The 21,084-nt window shown below is 41.9% G+C and overlaps 2 long non-coding RNA genes across 3 annotated transcripts in view; one reads left to right on the top strand and one right to left on the bottom strand.

The window, feature by feature from the left end:
• LOC120884891 (uncharacterized) overlaps positions 1-21,084 on the top strand; it is a 77,726-nt gene that overhangs the window by 50,704 nt on the left and 5,938 nt on the right. The gene's annotated exons all lie outside the window — the stretch shown is intronic.
• LOC110598081 (uncharacterized) lies at positions 12,644-15,071 on the bottom strand. 2 transcript variants are annotated; one of them, XR_002483889.3, is made up of 4 exons: positions 14,816-15,071; positions 14,212-14,343; positions 13,274-13,358; positions 12,644-13,109 (listed from the first exon to the last, which is right to left on the bottom strand). It is a non-coding gene; the product is annotated as an uncharacterized LOC110598081 (long non-coding RNA). The 2 variants fall into 2 exon arrangements; XR_005727300.2 differs by lacking the exon at positions 13,274-13,358 and having other exon boundaries at positions 14,816-15,063.

Below are 21,084 nucleotides of genomic sequence, written 5' to 3'. Positions count from 1 at the left end.
CTGCCTCCAGCTTCCTGAGTCTCTGGGATTATAGATGTGCGTCACCCTAGTGGCTTTTTTTCTGTATTCTTAGTGTTCTGCCATTCAGGGCTTGGATCTTGAAGAGCCTCTCCCCAGGCCTAGCTAATTCCTAGAAAGCAAACAACTCCCCTGCAAGGGAACTTGAATATACATACCAACCATTCCAGATCCCACACCCCCAAGCATCTCCTTTATCAAACTCACAACCCACATCAACATTCCTTCTGCCCCTAATCACTCCAGGACAAGAACTAACTGGAAAACTAGGGGGCACTCCTGTAGCCCAGGGCCCACCAAAATTATTCAAACTATCTAATCGTAAACTTATCCAATGTACCTACCCTGCCTTACCCTTCCCATTTGTGAAGACCCCAGTAAAGGCTCTTCCTCGGCCTCCTGATCCATCTTGGTGCCTTGTGTGGCCCTGGGTGATGTGCCTTGCCTCCTGTTTCTAGGGATCTCTGAGTATAAATTCTTTGCTCCCTGACAATCATTTCTGGGTCTGCATATCTTATCATACCTGATTAAAACAAATCCTAAGTATAGTTGCAGAACAGACTACTATTAGCTTGAATTTATACTTGTATTCTTTTTCTTTTCTTGAGATCCCTGTGAGTACAAATAGAAGATTCCTATGATCTGTTGGAAGAGATTTGAATAGGCCACTCCAAAAGTCTACCTCTTTAGCATGAGGATTATTCTGAGCTGAAGGCAATTAAGACACAGCAGACACAGGAAGAATGTTGTACATTTCCTTTGTGAAGGTAACATAAACTTCTATTTGTAAAGGATCTCCCTCTTCCATACCAGGAAGAGGAGAAATACCTTTAATCACCTTAGAAGACTTCCACTGAAGATGGCACAGACCTGAGTCTGTGTAATAAAGTTTACTTGACAACCTTATCTACTATTAGTTTCCTAAGTATATTTACCTTCCATAAGGTACTGCCCTTCAAACTCCTTTTCCTTTGACTAGTTACTTGTGCACAATTTATCACCCTTTCTTAAAATTATATATAAGGCTTGCATCTATCTACCTCTTTGGGTTTGCACTTCTTTTTTGTGTAGTCCTTGCACATAGAATTTAAATATCAATTTAAATTTATATTTTTTTTTAAAGAGAGAGTGAGAGAGGAGAGAGAGAGAGAATTTTTAATATTTATTTGTTTATTTTTTTTAGTTCTCGGCGGACACAACATCTTTGTTGGTATGTGGTGCTGAGGATCGAACCCGGGCCGCACGCATGCCAGGCGAGCGCGCTACCGCTTGAGCCACATCCCCAGCCCCTTAAATTTATATTTTAAATATCAATTCAATTTATATACCTTTTCTCTTGTCTTTTGTGGGCTTAATACACAAGCTCCAAGCCCAGAACCTAAGAGGGTAGAGGAAAAGTTTTTTTTCTCCTATACTCTTAATCAAGCTAACTCCAAATAAGCTAACCACAGGGTCTTGCTAAGTTGTCCACACTGACCTCAAACTTGTGATCCTCCTGCTTCAGCCTCCCAAGTAGCTGGGATTACTGGTGTGTGCCACTGCACCTAGCTCCATAGAATTTCTTAAAGAAATATTGACAGACGCCTGCAAGCCTAGATTTCTACTTTGGCTTTTGATGCATCCTTGGGCTTTCTAACACAAGTAAGGGGACCATTGTCCCTTACCTCAGAAGACATTTCAACCTCCATCCTTGTCTACCAAGTCTTTTGTCTGGACAGCACCTCTGAGTCCTAGAAGAGACATTAAACTCTTCATTGACTCTTCATTGAAAGACAATTAACTAGGTCCTTCAGTTTCCAACAGGCACCCAGACATGACCATCTTTTTGAAAAACGAAGACATGTTAGTCAAAACAGACAGATAGGTATGATCATCAGCTTTTAATGCCTTCAAGCTCTGAAAATTATATGGCAGATTTGCCGTAGCTTGGCAAAAATTCACTGGTTGGTTGAAGGCACTCTAAAACAGGAAGGCCAGGCACAAAGGAAGGAAGACATAAATAATCTCATTATTTACCGGCACCAGGTCTTTGATCTTGGGGCTGTTCTCTACTGCATTTGAGTTTTTGTGAGGCCAAACTGTGAAATTGTTAAAATAATAGCAACAATCTATCATTCCTTCAAAAATCAGCTGATCTTCAGCTATTAGTAAATGTTTTGATAGCAAGTCTATTAGCAAAGTTCTCATAGGATATGAAAAAACACAATTGTTTCTCTGTTTCATATCAAAATTTTATATAATTTTCCCTGGACAAAACATCTTTTCGAGAGAATAGAAGCAACAACCACAATTAAGAGTTTTTTTGTTGGTGTTGTTCCTAAGAAGTGTGAAAATATCCCCAGATTATTTAAAAACAGTCAGAAATTAAAATTGTTTATAGGCTTTGAGTTCAAAGTTCCACATTCTGAAAGCCTGGACTACAGGAGTATTAAGAGATACATGCACCCAAAACTCATGCCCAGAGATATTTATCTCAGTGCCCTTGATCACAGTAAAGGAAAACAACAGTTTTGCAAGAGAAAAAAATGAATTTTAATCACATACAGGTGTTTACAAAGAAATATAACTCAAAGGGGTGGATACATTTTGGATCTGATACACCATCTTAATAGGTGAAGGGGCCCGGAGCACAATTGCACATGCTTGTAATCCCAGCAGTTTAGGAGGCTGGGGCAAGAGGATTGCAACTTCAAAGCCAGCCTCAGCGATTTAGCAAGGCCCTAAGCAACTCAGTGAGACAGTCTCTACATAAAATACATAAAAATGTTAGGGAAGTAGCTCAGTGGTTAAGCACCTCTGGGTTCAATCTCCAGTACTAAAAAATAAAAAATAAAAAAGTGACAGGGAGGGAAATAGGCATTTACTGAGAGTACAATGATTTCTTAGAAAAGATGAGGAGAAAGTGCACTTTTAGAAAAATGCATGACTTTTAGGAAAAATACATGGGCTCTTAGGAAAACAAATGGGGAGTATGATAGTTTTGTGATAATGTCTGCTTGGTGCCAATTTATCCCCCAAGATTAGAGTTGTTTCCAGGGAAGGGCTTTGTGACTATTAAGTTTTAGGAGGGAGATTCTGCTTTCAGATAGATAAGAAATTTCAGGAACTCAAAAACCTTTAGATCTAAATTATTTCTATGCCATAGTGACTGCCTTTTTTGGTACTGAGGATTTTTACCTAGGGTTGCTCTACTGCTGAGTTTACATTCCCAGCCCTTTTAATTTTTTTATTTTGAGGCAGTGTCTCACTAAGTTGCTGAGGCTGGCCTCCAACTTATGAACCTCTTGCCTCTTCCCAAGTCACTGGGATTATAGGTAAGATGTGCCTAGAGTGGCTTATTCCAGATGCCTTAGATATTCTCAAATCTCGGGGCCTCAAAATTACCTAATAATGATGAGTGTTCTTTGTCTATGGTTGGGCGTTACAGGGATAGGTTGAAAATTTGGGAGTAAGGAAATTAAGATTGCTCCAGATGTTGAACTACATAAACCCAATGACTAATGGATCAGAGAACAGATATGCAAAGTCACTGAAAGACACTCAGCCGGTCAGCAGGATTTGACTGCAACCTAATTAAAACATATCTAAATGATATATCTAAGGAAATTATATGTCATTTGGGAGGAGGAACTGAGTTTTACTCTCCCAAGTAATTGCATACCCTAGTCCCCTATTGCTCATCTGTAACACAGACTTTGCACAAATGTTTATGAGTTTGAATTGGAATGTACATGAACAATGTCCCCATTTACTGAACACCAGATGCCAGACATTGTGCTAGAAGTTATGAGTATGTTATCTTATTTGAGGTTCACAAGAGCCTGATATCACCATTATTAACAAATGTTAAGTAAGACAAGTGTGTTGCCCAAAGATGGCCAGCTATCCTGTGGCAGAGATAAGACCAGTCCTGAGAATACCAGCTCACGTGCTCCACGTGGTTATTCCCAGCCTCCATTCCAGGTAGCCTGAGTGGTTTGCTCGAATTTCCCTGGCCAACACTTTTGCTTATTGTGACAGTGAACCACAGAAGTGAGAATTAAACCCCACCCTCCAGCTTCTCATTCAGGTGACCCACAGGAACATAATTACAGGGTCTTCAGCATCCAAGATCCCTAAAACCTAGGTGGTAGCACACCCAGTGTCACTGTGCAGAGAAGCTACAAGGTCCCTTGCTGAGTGCTGTTTCTGTTAAGCAACTACCTGGCGATAGAGGGAATAAGGAAATTTTTAGTTTTCTCTTTTCCCACAAAGATTCAATAATTTTAGTCTGTGAAATAAACTGACAATAGATTAATAGGAGAAGAGTCATAACAAATTTATTAATGCACATTCACAGGGAAACATGCAAATATGAAAGTTTACCAGGCACAGTGTCATACATCTGTAATCCCATCTACTCAGGCAGCTGAGGCAGGAGGATCACAACATTGAGGCCAGCCTCAGTAATTTAGCAAGACTCTATCTTAAAATAAATAAATAAATAGCTCAAAGAAGGGACCAGATGGTTGTACCTTCAATATTCTCTTCATAGGGGAGGGGGAAGTAGTGGGGAGAGCTGTAGGCAATGTTAGAGGGAGTACAAATAATTTTTAGAGAAGTGAACGAGACTGGAGAAAACAGTGGCCTTAGTCCCAGGCCACTGTTTTTGATTTTCAGTCTCTTCCTGTGATATGAATTTAATTTTTCTAGATTAACGACATTTCAATAAGAAGATTGAAGCTAGTTGTACTCTACGTTGATGGATCCTGCTTTTATCTTTTAATTTTATTATTTATTTTTTATTTGGAGACAGGGTCTCACTAAGTTGCAGAGGATGGTCTTGAATTTATGATCCTCCTGCCTCAGCTTCCCTAGTCACAGTGATTACAGGTGTGCTTTATTGTACCTGGCTATTATTTTCTTTTTTAATATATGTATATTTTTTAGTTGAATCCAGTGCCTCACACTTGCAAGGCAAGCGCTTCACCACTGAGCTTCGGCCTCAGTGGTGCTGGGAATTGAACCCAGGGTCTTGTGCATGCAAGGCAAGCACTCTACCAACTGAGCTATATCCCCAGCCCCTTATTGTTATTTTTTGAGATTGGGTCTCACTATGTTGTCCAGGCTGACCTTGAATTCCCAATTCTCTTGCCTTAGCCTCCTGAACTGGAATTACAGGTGTGTATCATCATCCTTGGCTCCTGAATTCTGTTTTTAGATAGATCTGGGAACTTTGGAAGAGAAAGATTAGGAAAAGAGAGGTCAGAGAGAAGGTCAGAGAGAAGCTGAGGCTGCCAAAGTACTGCACTTTGGGGTACTATTTTCTGAGCCCCAACAAAGGGAAATCATTAAACCTCTCTGGACCCAATTTTCTTATTTTAAAACGAGCACACTAGTCTAGATCATTGCCCAGCACTCCCAAGGCAAACACCTCAGGCTGGGGTTGTGGCTCAATGGTAGAGTACTTGCCTAGCATGCATGAGGTACTGGGTTCAATCTTTAACACCACATATAAACAAATAAACAAAATAAAGACATTATGTCTATCTACAACTAAAATTAAAAAAAATAAATAAGGGCAAAATCCTTGGTAGGGGTAGAGGTTGTAAAGAAGAGAGCCTGAATCCTCACTGAAGTTTTTCCAAATCCAGTGATGGAGCTATTTTTAGATTTGATCAGGTTCTCTCATGAATGTTGCAGGATGGTTTTCTGGGTCAACCCCTCTCAAGTTAATTGTCATCTAATCCTTGACCAGGACAGTTGCCCTGATATAATGACAACTTTTCCCATACTAACATTGGCTATTTTGAGATTGGTTTGCCCTTATATGACTGGCTTTCAAAGACTAGTGGTAAGTACACTGAAGGAAATAGTTCTACTCTATCATGTGAGAAGTTTCTCCTCGTCTTCTATTCATGTATTCATTCAGTAATTTTCAACATATCCTATCTATCTATCTATCTATCTATCTATCTATCTATCTATCTATCTATCTATCTATCATCTATCCATCCATCCATCCATGCTGGGGATTGAACCATAGGACCTTGCACATGTTAGGCAAGTACTCTATCATTGAGCTACATCATTCAGGAATTCAGTTTCTCATTCAGTAATTTTCCTCCCTGTGTGCCTATTTTGCATTAGGAACTCTGCATATAGTGGTCAGGGACTGGGGCTATAGCTCAGTGGCAGAGTGCTTGCCTAGCACGCGTGAGGCACTGGGTTCCATCCTTAACACTACATAAAGGCATGCTGTCCATCTACAACTACAAATAATTTTTTTTTTAAATACAGTGACGAGAAAGAAATAGATAGGACCCCTGCCATCAAGAGCCTATAGTCTATTGGGGAAGAATCAAATAACCACACAAAATTTTGTGGCTACTGTAACAAGTGATATAAAGGAAAAGTGTGGGATACCCTCAGAGCCTACGATGATCAGAGAAGGCTTCTTTAGGGAGGCACTGTTTGAAATGAATTCTGAAGAATTAGGAATTAAATAGGTGCCCAAGCACAGAAAATTATTCCTTACAGAGAAGAGTATGGGCAGAGGTCTATGACAGGAGGAGTCATAAAACAAAAAATAAGCTAGTACAGTAGAAAACAGAAATCAAGGAGGTGTCAGGGAGAACAAAATTTTCCCTCTATCCTCTTAGTTTTTTTTTTTTTTTTTGGCAAGTGGCGGGGCGTTGTCTGTGAATTAAACCAACAAAAACAGATTATCAAGAGAAAAAGAACCCTATGCCTATAGGAGCTTACAAAAGAATCAGCTCAAAAGGAGGTCTTAAAAATTAGAGGATTGTATACCCAGCATGGTAGGGAAAAGGGAAGAAAGAGAAAAAGGTTCTATTGGAAGACAATATGGGTTTCTAGAACAAATGGAAAATAAGAAATTTTGTGATTATGCGTGTTCATGCAGGTCTGAGTGGTCTTTAAATTTCCTTTAGTGGCCATAAAATGTCCCTGAAAGGGGATTTATGTAGATTTACTCTTAATCTCCTTCCTGGGCAGGAAAGTGGCCCTGAAAAGGGAATTTATGAAGCCCTCTTTCCCAGATGTTTCTGCTTTTAATCAGATAAAGGAAGCTCTGAGAAAGCTTCTCTCTACTTCTGTTGAATCCCAGTATCTTTAGCTTCAAACAACCAACTCTGGAGTCCTAAGGGGATCCCCACAGGGGCCTGATGCAAGGTGATGACAGAGAAGTAGCAGGGGCTACATGACAAACGACATAGCTATGTTAGTTTCATCCTGTCCTGAGAACAGTGGGAAGAACTGAAGTGTTTTAGGGAGGGGAACTGCAGGATGGTATTTATACTTGTTGAACTTGCATTTGAGAACTCTAGGAGTGGATGATAAATAGGCATCTGGAAGTACCAGTCTGGAGAACTCTAAAGATCCTCATATGAGTCATCTATATGTAGATAGTAATTATAGACCAATGTATGGATAAGACTGCCCAAGGAAACAATGTATAGGAACACAATGTTCCTTCCCATCCACCTGTAAAATACCAAAAAATAAATAAATAGAAGTTCAATTAAATTAAAATTTAAAGAGAGAGAGAGAGAGAGAGAGAGAGAGAGAGAGAGAGAGAGAGAGAGAGAGATAAAGTTATAGGGAAGGAAGGCCAGCTTGCAGGAAACCAGCCCATTTCTAGTTTTGCAAAGAAGACCTCTATGAAACTGTAACTATATTATTCATATGACTCTTTGCAAATCAGGCCTTGGAGTTGTCTCCTCATCTGAAAAATTAAAAATCTCTGCCTTAGCTACTTTAAAGAAAACTCAAATGGATCTGAAAATTCTATGAAAATACAAAGCATTATAATATGTTTTTTTGTTATCATTGGCCAAGAAAGGAAAGAAAGTGAAGAAGAATCCATGTGTGGCGATGCATGCCAGCAATCCCAGGGACTCAGGAGGCTAAGGCAGAAGGATGGCAAGTTCAAGTTCTCCTCAGCAATTTAGCAATGCCCTAAGCAACTTAGCAAGACCCTGTTTCAAAGTAAAAAGGGATGGGAATATGTAGCTCAGTGGTAGAGTGCCCTTGGGTTCCATCCCTGGTAAAAAAAAAAAAAAAAAAAAAAAGAAAGAAAGAGCATACTAAGCTTCAATACCTACTCTAAAGAGCTTACAAACCAAGTATCATATAATAACCATCTTACAGGGCATTGCAAATGGGAAGTAGCCAACCTTGCTTCTGGGGACAGTCAGCGGTTGTAGTGACACCCCCTCCTCCACAGAAAATCTTAACTAAGCTTCTCCAGAAATCTTCACCATAATTGATTTTAGGACTATAAGCAAAAGAGTCTCTACAAAAGAGTTCAATGCAGGTAAACTTCCTATTTTCCTGTTGCTCTATCTTACTTGGCCACTGGCCTGGAAGAAATCAGTATTCCAGGTGCTGATCGCCCCTTTACTAGTTTTTCACAATCATTTATCCATTAGCATGGTAGTTTGTAGAAGTGTGTTTGCAAATGCAAAATGTTTAAAAAAAAAAAAAAAGATCCTTTAACAAGGCCTCTGGCCTTGAGCTGGGGCTTCACAGAGATGTTTACATTTCTAAGAGGTTACCAGTTGGGCTCCTTGGTGACAGTTGGCAGGGGGAGGAAAGAAAGGGGAGAAGATGCTCTCCCCTTTTCAGGTACTGTTCTTGGGTTCATTTGCCTAGAACAGTGAAAGAAAAAGCTGCTTTTGTGTGAACTTCTGCAGACTGTGAATTTCTGAGCCCCTGCCCTCACATGCTGGGTATGAAGTTCGGAAACGACCTGAACTCGGGGTTCAGGGGGATTGACTGATTATAATGAAAGCTTTGCCCTTTGAACCTGGCTATAGCTAAATAAACCTGCTTCCTGTTCCTATTTGGTGTCTTGCCTCGTCTGTCCCCTGCAACAAGGTTACAGTGACTGGGTGGTTGAGGACAAATTCACAGGAGAGAAGTCTGAGCTTTAAAGGAAAGGTAGGGTTCTGACAGGTGCTTAGAGGAATGTCCCAGGCAGAGGGACCCACATGAGCAAAGGCAAAAGGTACAGAGGTCAAAATGAAGACAGGCAGGTTTAGGAATAGGGGCAGGACCTGCCTGAAGGGAGCAGGAGTATGTGTTGGGAGAGTGGTTGGATGGGTGGATTAGGAGCACATAATGGAGGGTATTGGTGCTGATCCTGCCGAACCCAGTGTTTGTCAACCTCAGCACTGTTAATGTTTTGGACCAGATTGTCTGTGTGTGTGTGTTTCATTTTGTTTTTGTTTTTTTGGGTTTGTTTGTTTGTTTGTTTTGGTACTGGGGAATTAACCCATAGGTACTTCACCACTGAACTACAACCCCAGCTCTTTTACTCTTTTTTATTTTGAGACACATTCTCATGAAGTTGCTTAAGGCCTCACTAAATGGCTGAGGCTGCCCTCCAACTTGCGATCCTCTTGCTTCAGCCTCCCCATCACTAGGATTATTATAGGCATCTGCCACTGCACCAGACCCAGACTGTCTTTTTGTGTGTGAGGTGGGGTGGTGTAGGGAGGAAAAAGGAACCTCTTGTACATTGTTAGCAGAATCCCTGTTTTCTACCTGCCTGACACCATTGGTACCCTTGCCCCTAGTTATGCGCATTCCTCCAGTTGTGACACAAAACAAAATGTCTTCAGACATTGCCAAATGTCCCCTAGGAGGAAAAATCACTCACTGGGTTGAGAACCACTGGTTTAAGGGATTGTTGTGGATGTGACCTGTGTGTGATTTTCCTGGGGTCCGCAGGTCTATTATGAACTGACTTTGTTTTTCCACACTCCATCAGGACTTCCATGAGACTGGCCCTATGACAACAACTTGCAGACCATAGAGAAACCAAACTCCTACTGAACCTCCAGGCCCAGTTTTGGGTGGTGTCCTTATTCACGGCCCAGAGGCTTCAATGCCACTGGGGCAGGGTTGGGAAGAGAACCACAGGTCAACTATAGCAAGCCAAAAACTAATAGGGTGGGCTAGCCTCTTAGTGGAGATAAACCCCTAAAACAAATATATAAACAAAAATACATAAAAAAAACTCTGAAGCAATTTAATATGAACATTAAGAATGATAGGAAGCTGGGCAGAATGGCACACACTTGTAAACTCAGTGGCTCAGGAGGCTGAGGCAGGAGGATCAAGAGTTTAAAGCCAGACTCAGCGAGGCGCTAAGCAGCTCAGTGAGACCCTGTCTCTAAATAAAATACAAAATAGGGCTGGGGATGTGGCTCAGTGGTTGAGTGCCCCTGAGTTCAATCCCAGGAACTGCCCTCCCAAAAAAGGAATGATGGGAATCCGGGCATGGTGGCACACATCTGTAATCCCAGCAATTGAGGAGGCTGAAGCAGGAGGGCTGCAAATTCAAGGGTGGCCTCAGCAACTTAGTGAGACCCTGTCTCAAAATATAAAATAAAAAGGACTGGGTATGTAGCTCAGTAGTAAAGTACACTATGTTCCATCTCTAGTCCTCCAAACAAACAAACAAACATAAAAGCATGAGGGGAAAATGTTCTCTTTCCTTCTGAACATCAAGCCCATTAGCAATAAAATGACTCATTGTGATTGTCGCTGTGATAGGCAGGGAAATGCTGTCAATTAGTCCTGGCATCAACCAGCTAGAGCCCCAGCTTAAGGCCAACTGAGATGTCCAGAGGATTATTTGCTTTCCCTCTGTACCAGGCAGGTTGTTGATAGAGGAACTCTGTGAAAATGTTTACCATTATTCTGTGTTTTCCTAATTAGAGTTTCTGGAAACATGACGTCTTCTCAGGACCTTGATATGAGAAATAGAATGTCAAGGGCTGTGGCAGGACAGAGCTGTGTGCACCTCTGTGGCCTCCCCTCCCTGCAGGCCTTTCAGCAACCTGTTCTGTTCCAACTTTATGTAGAAGGAGAAGTTTGTGAAATACCCCCATGGTGCAACCTGGGAATCTTTTTAAGATTTCCTATTACTAAGCCGGGCCTTACTTACTAAGGTGGCACTATAATCCCAGAGACGCAGGAAGCTAAGGCAGGAGGATTGCAAGTTTGAGGCCAACCCAGCCAATTTAGCTATAAGACGTTGTCTCAAAATTTAAAATAAATAAATAAATAAACAGGGCTGGGGGTAGAGCATAGTGGTAGAGCATCTCTGGGTTCAATCCCTAGTACTAAATTAAAAAATAAATTCTTATTAGGATGTTTGAAAGTCTACATCTCCATGATCATTATCATAGCTAGTATTTATAGAATATTTTCTACCTTTAGAGTTGTGACCAGACCCACAGCAGGTGAGGAAGCTGAGGTCTACTGATGGTAGGATTTACCAATGGTAAGTTGTTCATACAGACCGACTTTGGTCTGTATGCCTGGGGAGTCCCCTTAACTTACACATGACCTCAGTATTCAGCAGTCAGGCTGATGAAGCCTCCCTAGCCTTCACAAAACCTACCTCTGTCCATGAAGATTTATTTTAACCAGGCGTGGTGGCGCATGCCTGTAATCCCAGCAGTTTGAGAGGCTTAGGCAGGAGGATTGAGAGTTCAAAGCCAGCCTCAGTCTCTAAATAAAATACAAAATAGGGCTGGGGATGTGGCTTAGAGGTTGAGTGCCCCTGAATTCAATCCCCAGTGCCTACCCTCTCCCCGCCGCAAAAAAAAAAAAAAAAAAAAAAAAAGTTTTGTTTTATTAAACCTGGGGACTTTGGTCTGAGTCCCCTCCCTGGCCTCCATCTATTAGCAACTGAAAATTCACTACCGTCTCCCTCTTGTTCCAAAAAGCACTGTACTTTTTTCTCTCCCTGCAATCCTTAGTGGTGGTACTGGGGATTAAACCCAAAGGTTTTCTACCACTAGGCTACCTCTCCAGCCATTTTTATTTTTTATTTTGAGGCAGGATCTCACTAAGGTGCTGAGGTTGGCCTCAAACATGCAATCCCTTTGCCTTAGCCTCCCAAGTCACTTGGATTACAGGCCTGTGTCAACACACTGGGCTTGCACTTTTCTATAAGGAAAAAAAAAGTTTTCTTCTGGTTATTCACTGTAGAAAATTAGGAAAATCCTAAAATGTGCAGGAGGGAAATAAAATCATCCCTAAATACAAAACCTTGAGAAAATTTCTGTAAATAGTTTGACTATCTCCTTCATGTGCAATGTGGTTTTCAGAGGCCTGCTTTTCCCAGCCCCTCAACCAGCTCCTGACTCTTAGGTATTGGGAGTGTTCACAGAAAAGCCCAACCAAGGAGCCACTGAGCACTCCAGACCTTCTGCCTTTACTTTCCTGAGGTTTTCCCTCCAAAGGGACCATCATAACAGTATATACTATCATCCTATACCCTCAACTGAAAGTCAGAATTTTGGAGCCAAATTGTGGAGAAATTTGGAGAACTGATAACAACAATTGAAATTCCATTTCCTCACTGAACTTCTTATCCTAAGCACAATGAGATTTGGTTTGCATCTGAGCCTGGCTCCATTAGAAAGAAGACACATCACCCAAACTAGTAGGAGTATAGAGTCACAGCCCTGGTAACTATCTAGGTCATACACCACCCAGCCTAGATCTCTAGATGCTGTCCAAAAAAATGTAATGTGAGCCACATAGATAATTTTTAATTTTCTAGTAGCCATATACAAAAGGAAAAAAAAAAGAACAAGTAAAATGACGCTTCATAACATTTTATTTAGCCCAAATATCCAAAACATTTTATCAGCATATAATCAATATTTAAAATATTAATGAGATGATGTATATTCTTTTTTTAAGTGATAGGTCTTTGAAATGTGGTGTGTATTTTACCCTCACAGCATTTCTCAGCTTGGAGCGACCACAGAACAAGTGCTTCATAACCAAAAGTGTTAGTGGCTACCATATTGGACAGTGCAGTTCCAGACCAGTTTTAGCTCCATTTGGTATCCCACAGCAGCCTCTCCAAACACATCCCCATTCTCAGGACATTTCACAGCTGGTCTTAAGTGCCCCAAATGTAGAAAAAATGGAGAAAGGATTATGTTGCATGCTGGGCAGACCCTTCCCCCAGCATACCAGTTCCCAAGAAGCCAAAGCTGATGGAGGCTCTGTGGATCCGCTGATGGTGGTGACTTCTCAATATTCAAGCACAGATGACCCTAGGAGAGACAAGAGAAGTGAACCCCACTTCAAAACCCTTCCATTGTATATGTATATGCATATACAAGAATGCTGGTACTCAAAAGTCAGCCACCTAGTATCAAACTTCATTTCCCACAGTTCTCAGAATAACCAGGTCAGATGGTGTTAATTTCAAACATACCTTATTTACTTTCCCCTTTAGTTTGAAAGCACCTGAAAGGCAGAGGTCAAAGTCTTACTCTGTTCCAAGTACCTTCAGGATCACCCTGAAAATGATTCCATTTTATAGGTGAGAAAACAAAGAACAAGAGTGCAAAGTAGCCCAAGTCGCTCAGCTAAGCCCTGGGGCTTCAAGCCTCTCCCCTTTATCCATGTCCTCCCTGACTTGCCCTTCATTCTCTAACACGTACTGTGAACTTCTTGGACATAAATACACACTTAATTGTTTGACAATTACTTGGGAGTTTTCCCAGAGCTCTAAACAGAGTGTTAGGTGATTTACTAGTCATTTAAAAATCAATGTCCTGAGCCTGTACCACCCGTACCACCACCGAGGACCTGGACCATTTCTGCAGGCCCAGGTGTGGCTCATTCCTGGGAATCCCACCCCTCCTACATACAGCTCAGCTCAGAGGAGGCACCCCATCCATGCTGCTCTTCCACAAGACCAGCTTTCTTCTGTCTTATTGTACAGTTTGTGCACAGAAGACAAGAGTCTAGATAGCAGAATCAAAGTCCGTCAGGACACAAGGGAATCCTCCCTCATTTCTATCAATGCTATCAGCTTATTTGGGGCTCTTATCTCGAAGGAGGCAATTTAATCCTCCCTCATGGAATCCAAAAGTCACATACCAATTCCCCAAGGAGCTGAGGCAATAAGAAAAGAGCAAAGTTTAGTATTACTCCTTGATAAGAGTCTTGTTTAAACATGATCACATATAAAAGCCCATCTGATGCCCACACCCTTCTCCCCTCAGCAACCCTCTCTCCTTTCTTCTTCTCTTGTTTGTAAGATAGCTCGATTGTGCAATCTGCCGGGCTCCTGGTTAGACCTAATGAAATTGCTTTCAAGCCTACAGAGGTTTCCCAGGATCCTTTGTTAGTCCCTCATTCCTGTACCTGGGGCTCCCCTGGGGATGGTGGCAGGTCTGCTCCTGGGCACTTCCCAGTGGCACAGGCTTGTTTACATTTTGAAATTAGAGCAAAGTTCAACTTTGTGGTTGGCTTCAGCACCCTAGGAGATGCGGGACCCTGGTAAAAAAAAAAAAAAAAAAAAAAGCAAACAATAGTGACCTGGGAAAAGTTCCCTCCCCAAACAGCACCACCCGGCAACATTTTGGCAACAGTTTTCTTTATGGCCAGTCTCTGGCTCCTGTACAGTGGAAACACCCAGGAATGGAAACAGCAAAGAGAAAAGGCCACTTGTGCCACTCGAAAGTTTTTTGGTGGCCTTCCTCCACTCCTTCCCTTTTCCCACCAGAGTTGTGTTTTTTTGTTTCATTTAAGTTTCCAATAACAGCATGACCACTGCTGGTTGAGGCCCTGTTCTGCTCAAGCTCCGGGGGCAGAGCCATCCCCTCCCTTTAATGCCACAGCTCTAGGCTCAGCATTGTCCCTGAGGCCCTTCTGAAGATGGTGTCCTCAGAGGCAAAGTGGAGATAACACCAGGCAACTCCAAGTTAGGAGGGTGGAATGAAGTCACGAACCCTGGCACAGCACCTACCTGCACAGGCCACGGATTCTCAGCCCTTGATTAGGACAGGAATGTCACAGGAGATCACAGCTACGCTCAGAGGAGACGGAGCAGGCAGTAAGGCCCCTGTGGTAGACCCTGACCACATGGAGATATGGCAGATAGGACCCAGGGGAACTTTGGATGAAGCAACCAACTCCCCTACTCAGCCTGATCTGCAGGATTCCAGGCCAAGGCCCAGCAGCTGTTGGCATAAAACTCTTGTACATTCCACACCAACTGAAAGGGCTTCTGTCCCCACACGGGAAGAACAAACAACAAAGGCAATTGTGTGTCTCCTCCTGCACCATAGGGCAGGCTTGGAGAGAGAAACTTTTTTTTCCCTAGGAGTCCAGATTTGCCCAGAAAGCCAAAGTCACTGATGTAGTCAAACATAACTCTGGAGGAGTGTGTTAGCTAGGTTCCCCCAGTGTGGCAGGGGACCATCACATGCAGAGCACACACACACATGCATGCACGAATCCCAACCAACCCCTCCTGCCCAATGGAGCACAGCAGAGTCACAGATGCTACTACAAGGCAGTAACCGCCCAGCCCCCAGGAGACCTGGCTCGACCATTCACCTTCCAGTCCAGACCAGACTCCAATGCAGCACCCTTCTGACACTGAGGACAAATTCCTCACTCTGGAAGTAAAGACTGGAGGGCTGCACCCTCTGGTCCAACAGATAACAAGGCAGCTAAGACTGTCACATTCTGATGAACACAGCTTGGCTATATCTACATATGAATATCACCTGGCTCTTGCTTCTATAAATCATAACCGATTTATAGAGTAGAGAAGCAATCTCGCTGCTTCTCTCCCAAAGTGCAAAAGTTCATTTTTCCTTTTCCCAACCTTTGCCTATTTCTTATTTCTTATATGGGTGCCCAGTTGAATTCAGCCAGCCAGGATCCAGGAAGGGTTCCTGGGCAAGGCTGCTAGAAACTGAATGGCAGCCATAAGGGACTATAATACCACCTGTGGAAGGGAATAATACCTTCCTGGAGGAAGGGAACTAACGGAATTCAATTGGGACTCTCCTGTTCCTTTTGAATCAAGGCCAATTGTCTTTTTTAGCTTTTAATAAGATGGAGATATTGAGACAAAAGGTTTCTTCCATCTTCCTTTAAACCTGGATTTGAATAAAACCAGCATTTATTTTTTTAAAAAAAAATTCCTACTAATTTGACACCAAATGTCTGTGGAGGAAGAGCAGTGTAACCTGACCTCTGACCCCAAATGAGAAAGTACTGCCCAGTAACACAGAGGGTCCTACAACCCACCATGGGTCACACTGTGCTTTGTCTTTTCAGGCCTCACAGCCGACACATTCATGAAGAATGTTAGGCAGCATCAAAAACCTATTTTCAAGAAATCTATTCCAGGGTCCCTTCAAGCTCATGTCACTCATAGCCTGAGAGCCTGAAACTCCAGACCACCCACAGAAGAGAAATTACAACGAAGAAATCACTGCAGTTGGGGAAATATAGATCTCCTCTTGCCATTTTCTCCCTCCTTATCTTCTCTTTTCTTTTCTACTTGCCATGCTAGGGAGGCGGAGGGTTTGGAAGTCAAAATGTGCTAGATGAAGCTGGGCACAGTGGCACACACCTCTAATCTCAGCAATCTGGGAGGCTGAGGCCAGACATTTCAAGTTCAAGATCAACCTAGGCAATGTAGCAAAACCCTGACTCAAAATAAAAAAGTAAAAAAAAAAAAAAAAATGACTGAGCACTGTGGTGCACACCTATAATCCTAGCGGCTCAGGAGCCTGAGGCAGGTGGATCACTAGTTCAAAGCCAGCGTCAGCAAAAGTGAGGCACTAAGCAACTTGGTAAGACCTTGTCTCTAAATAAAATACAAAATAGGTCTGGGGATGTAGCTCAGTGCTTGAGTGCCCCTGAGTTCAATCCCCCGTACCCCACCCCCAAAAAAAGGGAGGGTGGTGGGAATGTACCTCAGTGGTAAAGTGCTCATGGGTTCAATCCCCAGTACAAAATAAGTAAATAAAAATTTAAAAATCTGTTAGAGGAAAAAGATGTTCTCATGAAATGAAATAACTATACATTGTGTTATTGAATGGAATAACCCAACTCAATTCTCCTGCAGTCTTGGCTGCCAGGACAACTCAGTGTGCCATTTGGTTATAATAACTGGTACATTTCCAGTACATCCTAACAGATGTCTGAGCCAGCCTCAGCTTTTAGGCCTTGTATCTTATTGTGTCCCAAGTTTAAATATCAGAGGTGATCTTTGTGTTGTGCAAAAAACCTTTCATGGACAAGGGACTTGAGAAATCTAAGAATCATTCCTGGTTCTGCCCGCAATTGACCCATCCACCTTGACCAAGACATCACCCTCGATAAGCTTCCATTTCCTTGTTTTTGAGACTTAACAAGTCTCTCAAACCTGCCCTTTAAGAGAATCACCAAGGGAGCTCTTAAATACACAGAGTCTCAGAGCCCTCCTCTGGACAGGGGTGGAGTCTACCTTTAAACCAAGCAGTCCAGTGGATTCCTATCATCTGGCAAGTTTAGAAACCACTAACAGGCTCCAGATGTGGCTCAGCGGTGGAGCACTTGCCTGGCATGTGTGCAGCACTGGTTCAATTCTCAGTACCACATATAAATAATTTAATAAAATGAAGGTCCATCAACAACTAAAATATATATATTAAAAAATTAAAACAACAATAACAACAAAAGGAACCACTAACAACAAATGGTTGCTAAAGTCCCAGGCTATGCTAGGATCTATAAGTTATATAAATAATCTTATAGAAAAGAGATAGAATTTATTAGTTATTTTGAAATTATAGATCTTGCATTTACTGAATATAGTTTATTACGCTTCTCAATTTTCATTTGTTAACACATGAGGGACACACTTTGTATTGCCCTTTGTAGAATGAGAAACCTAGCTCAGATTCCTGTGGCTTTCTGCTGGATTTCTACAAAAGCCAGGCCCTTCCCTCTCCTGATGCAGACCTCTGCTCTTTTAGGAGTTCAACATATGTTTCCCCAGACACCGGCCTGCCTCACCTCACCACCCTCCCCTGGGCATTGACTCCAGTTTCTCCTTATTGGGGAGGCCTTTCAAGGGGCTAAGATCACAGCTCCCTCTCCCTATCCACCACCTTCCTCCCCCACATCATTTTTCTTTTAACATTCATCACTATCTAACATACTGAATATTTTATTTATCTGTCTTGTTTGTTATCTGTTCCCCCACCAAGGCATAAGCTCCTCAAGGACAAAGATTTTTGTCTGTTTGGTCCCAGCTATAGCCTCACAGCCTGAGCTGGAACATAGCAGATGCTCAATAACATTAGTTACTCAACCCAGGAGATGCTTGCTTTCCAAATGAATGAGTAAACAAACTTCCAGGAAAGCGCTCCATGTTGGAGCCCTTGGAAAAGACCATCTGAGCCTAAGCCAGGCTCAGCCTTGTGGCCACTGTGCTCCTCAATGTGCTCACTGGTGACTCCACACCCTGGTCAAGGCTCACCCCTGGAGGCCCCAGGCTAACTGTCCTCTTACCCCAGCTGCTCTCCCTCCCTTTTCACAAGGATGCAATGAGAACCTGGTTACCTTCACTTCAGTATGAACATTTGCCTAAGAACAAAATTTTCTCCTTAAGAAGAGGAGAGGGCTGGGGATATAGCTCATTGGTAGAGCACATGCCTAGCATACCTGAGGCCCTGGCTGGGTTCAATCCCCAGCACAGCAAAACCAATAAATTAATTGCATTAAAAAAAGGAGGGGGGGGATTGCTACTAGGATCCACTGCTCACCAAATAGGATAAAATAGGAAGAACAACAGGACCACAAGAGAGGTAAGATTAACTTGGATCTTTTGCATAGGGGCCCAAAGAAACTGGTTCAGGTACTGTGGCTCTTCTACCTCCACTGGTCTATGTTTTAGTATAAAGGAGAAGGTGAACTAGGGGGAAAAAAATGATACTGCAAAAAATATAGAACAAACAAGTAAACAAAAAGGATAGCAATAGTTAATACACAGAATGCCTCCGGGTATTGTTCTAACATTTATTAACTGATTTCATCTCACCACAACCTATAGAAACAAAAATCTGCCCTGTTCCCTAAATCAGTAAATAGTTCACATACCATGCTTAGGCAAAACAAAAACCAAAAACATTTTACACCTAAGAAAAAACAAAATTAACTTAGCAAGGCCCTAAGCAACTCAACGATACCCTGTCTCAAAATAAAATATAAAAAAAGGGCTGGGGATGTGGCTCAGTGGTTAAGCATCTCTGGGTTCAATCCCTGGGTATGAAAAAAGAAAGAAAGAAAAACCAAAATTAGGAGTTTCAGCTTTGACTCTTTCCTGGGAACCTGAGCTCCTGATCAGAAATAATTCTAGGCCTGATTTTTGTTATGTTGATATATAAAGATGTCATGGTTAGACCAGAGAGCCTGCACCTGCTTTAAGAAAATGTAAGCCCAACTCCAGCATATCAGCTCAGGCACTGACTTCTTTAACAAAGACTCCTAAAGCGCAAGAAGTAAAATTTTAAAAAATCAACAAAAGGGATAGCATCAAACTAAAGAGCTTCTGTACAAAAAGGAAACAAACAAGAATGTGAAGAGAGAGCCTACTGAATAGGAGAACATCTTTATCACCTGCTGCTCATATAGGCATTAATATCCAGGATATACAAAGAAATCAAAAAACCTAACACCAAACAACACCAAATAACCCTGCCTGGAATGGTGGTACCTGCCTGTAATCCCAGTGGCTCCAGAGGCTGAGGCATAAGAATGGTGATTCCAAAGCCAGCCTTGGCAATTTAGTGAGGCCCTAGATAACGCAGTGAGACCCTGCATCTAAATAAAACACAAAATTGGGCTGGGAAGGTGGCTCTGTGGTTGAAAGCCCCTGAGTTCAATCTCTGGTACCTAAAACAAACAAACAAACAAACAAAAACAAATAACCCAATCAATAAATGGGCAAAGGAAATAAATAGACACTTCTCAAAAGAAAAAATATCAATGATCAACAAACATGAAAAAATGTTCAACATCTCTAGCAATTAGAGAAATGCAAATTAAATCTATACTGAGATTCCATCTCACTCCAGTCAGAATGATAATTTTCAAGAGTAACAATAAACGTAGGCAAGGATGTGGGGGAAAATGATCACTCATACATTGCTGGTGGGACTGCAAATTGGTGCAACCATTCTGGAAAGCGGTATGGAGATTCCTCAAAAAACTAGGGATGGAACCAACATTTGACCCAGTTTCCCACACCTTGGTATATAGCCAAAGGAATTTTTTTTTTTTTAAGAGTGAGAGAGGGGAGAGAGAGAGAGAGAGAATTTTTTAATATTTATTTTTTAGTTTTCGGCGGACACAACATCTTTGTTTGTATGTGGTGCTGAGGATCAAACCCAGGCCTCATGCATGCCAGGAGAGCGCGCTACCGCTTGAGCCACATCCTCAGCCCAGCCAAAGGATTTAAAATCAGCAGCCACATCAATGTTTATAGCAGCACAATTCACAATAGCTAAGCTATGGAGCCAACTTAGGTGCCCTTTAATAGATGAATGGGTAAAGAAAGCATATACACAATGGAGTATTACTCAGACATTAAGAATGACTTTATGACTATTGCTAGTAAATGGATGAATCTGAAGATTATCATGCTTAGTGAAATACGCCAATCCCCAAAACCTAAGGTCGAATGTTTTCTCTGCTTTGTAGAAAGCTAACCTACAATAAGTGGGGTGGGGCAGGAGGAGAACCATTGAAGTTTAATGGAGTAGACAAAGAGGAAAGGAAGGGAGGAAGGATGGGAAAAAGAAAGACAGTGGAATGAATTGACACAACTTTCCTGTCTACATCTATGAATACACCACAGTGAAAATCTCACCATCATGTACATCCACAAGAAATGAATTTTTAAAAAATAACTATGGGTAAATGGCAGAAAGGAAGAGATGAGATTAGGGGGAGAGAAGGAGAAGGAGGGGTTCTGGGGACTGAATTAGAATGAGATATATTGCATGCTTTCATAATTATGTCAAAATGAATCCTCCTGTCATGTATGACTAAAAAAAACAATAAAAAATAAAAAGATGTATATGGTCTTCAAGGTACGATAATCACATGAGAAGTTATAGCTTTTCCATGAGAAGAGCAGCTAGTATAGCAGCGACTAGCAGTGGTTTTTAGTTTCCTAGTTGCAATAACAAACAACCACAAACTTGGCAGCTTGAAACAACAGAATGT

This window comes from Ictidomys tridecemlineatus, chromosome 12 (assembly GCF_052094955.1).
Source record: "Ictidomys tridecemlineatus isolate mIctTri1 chromosome 12, mIctTri1.hap1, whole genome shotgun sequence".
NCBI lineage: Eukaryota > Metazoa > Chordata > Mammalia > Rodentia > Sciuridae > Ictidomys > Ictidomys tridecemlineatus.
The sequence above is the reverse complement of the archived record's forward strand: the minus strand, read 5'-3'. Positions and strand labels throughout refer to the sequence as shown.